Raw genomic sequence first — 2,287 nt, 5'->3', positions numbered from 1 at the left:
GGGTCGCTCCGATGCAACGCCATCCAAAAACTGGCCGCTGACATCAGTGGCGATGCATCGCTCGGACCCTTCCCCCATGTCGTGGGCGCCTGACCCTGTCACCACCAGAGTTGGCTCGGCGCTTGCAAGGGATAGGAGGGAGCGGCTGCCTGGCTTCGCCGCCGAGTGGGGCTCTGGGCCACGGGATACCGCGCACTGAGTCGCGCTCCTCCCCGTCATCATCACAGTGTGGGTTACGTCCGAAAAAGGAAAAGTGCAGCAGATACGCGCATGCAAAGGCCAACGTGCATTTGCACAGACACACACACACACACACACCTATATAGTTACGGTCTTGCCTCAAGGGATGGGGCGATCCGAAAAACGCCATCGCGGCGGAGGGAAGCGAGACCACCATCAACGGCGCGGAAAAAGGCGGGCAGGCAAATACAAAGAAAAGCAGCAACAGGTAAAGGAGGCGCACGAAAAGCAACGAAGGAGTTTGTGAGACGACCAAGACACCTAAGACAAGGAAAACGAGGCCACCCCCACCCACACCACGAAAATGCAACATCTACACATATATATATATACACGTGTAGATAGATGCTGAAGAAAGGAAAAAAGGAAGGTGAAGAAGAAACAACAGCAAAGCAAAAAAAAAAAAACTAAAAGAAACGGTGAAGTGAGCGGACAATGAGAACATGAGGAGAAACGAAAAAAAAAAAGAGCATGGAGACATGGAGACATGCAGCACAACGCCCCTGGTGATGCCGAGATAAGCATGGGCAAACGGGCATTGCGCTGAATAAAAGACATTAAAGGAATACGAAAGAAGCGCAAGAAACAGGCATGCGCGCATTCGCACGCAGAGACACACACGGTGCTGGTTCTTCTTCGTCACGTATGCAGCGAGGGCAGAGAGGGGTGCCGTGCACACTTGTCCGTCTGATCGTCTGTAAGTATGGCATAAACGCGTACTCACACACATGCGATTGTGAAGAGAGGGAGAAGGAAAAGAAAGAAGCTAACCCTACATGTCGAGGAAGATTATTATCTAGACACCTTTCCTGTCGCCGCTGCTTGACTTACAATGAGCGCGCGTGTATGGGCTCAGAGAGTCGCCTGCTGATCATCTCATCGAATAGAATACATGAGCGTCCATCATAGGGAAGGGATGTGGAAAAGAGCGAAAAGGGCTCGAAGTGTAACAGCGGGGGGACAACGCTCAAAAAATAAAATAAACATCTAAAGGTACTCCAGGCTGCCTCATGCAACTGTGGGCACCATGCAACACTCACATGCGCACTTTCCTCTCGCCCTCTCACATGTCAAAAGCCGTGCCCGCCGAACTTAGCCATCGCCCCTATCCTTTATTACCCATCTTTGCGCTCGCTTATCATGGACTCTGCACCACCGCACTGCCCGTCCTCACCTATACAGGTGATAGCACGGGACACTGCTTCCGGAAAAAGGGGGAGGGGGGGGGCTGGCAAGGAAAACAAAGCACACGTCTCCATTTTTTCGCCTTCAAGTGAAGATGATGACAGAAAACGCATGCGTCGCCACCACCGCCACCACTGCCCCTTCCTCCCCTTTTTTTCCCTTGCTGCGCGCAGCCATAACGAGGGATCGTCCTGGAAGATACACGCCACGCATTAAGTACAGGAAAGAAAGAAAAAGAAGGCAAACTGCATCAAGCTGCAGACAAAGACACCTAGAAAGAGAGACGCACGAGCACGCACGAACGTCAGCAGCACAGAGACGCATACTGCAAGAGCGAGAGGAGGGAGCTCAAAAAAAAAAAATCCAGCAAGCCACATAGGGCGCCAGAAAGAGAGAAGCCAATGAGAGGTAGAGCATGCAAGGCCGAGCACAATCCAAGCACAGAAAGAAAAAAGCGAGCAAGCGCATGTTTCTTTTTGTTTGTAATGCATGTGAGTGGTGCAAGGGGTGCGGGTATGTGCTCATAGACGTATGTGTGCTGTGAAAGAGAGGAAGAGAGAAGAGAAAGATAACGGTCGAAGTCGTGCTAGTTGACACGTACGTCCGCACACTTGCGCCTGCATAAAATCCATGAAAAAATTCTGAGTTGAAATGGCTACATTGCCCCCATCGCACCCCTCGCATGTGGATCGTCAGATCGCCGACGAACAGGAAGAAAAAACCTTGTGAGAAGCATGCAAAGGCAGACGTATAGAAGAAGAGAGGAAATCAGCACGAGGAGTTGATAAACTGAAAGAGAAACGAAAACAAGTGCAGAAAACCTTAGCAAAAAGGAGGAGCAGCTTGAGGACTTGTGAAGACA

The sequence above is a fragment of the Leishmania donovani genome, chromosome 33 (assembly GCF_000227135.1).
Source record: "Leishmania donovani BPK282A1 complete genome, chromosome 33".
In the NCBI taxonomy this organism is placed as follows: domain Eukaryota; phylum Euglenozoa; class Kinetoplastea; order Trypanosomatida; family Trypanosomatidae; genus Leishmania; species Leishmania donovani.
The sequence above is the reverse complement of the archived record's forward strand: the minus strand, read 5'-3'. Positions refer to the sequence as shown.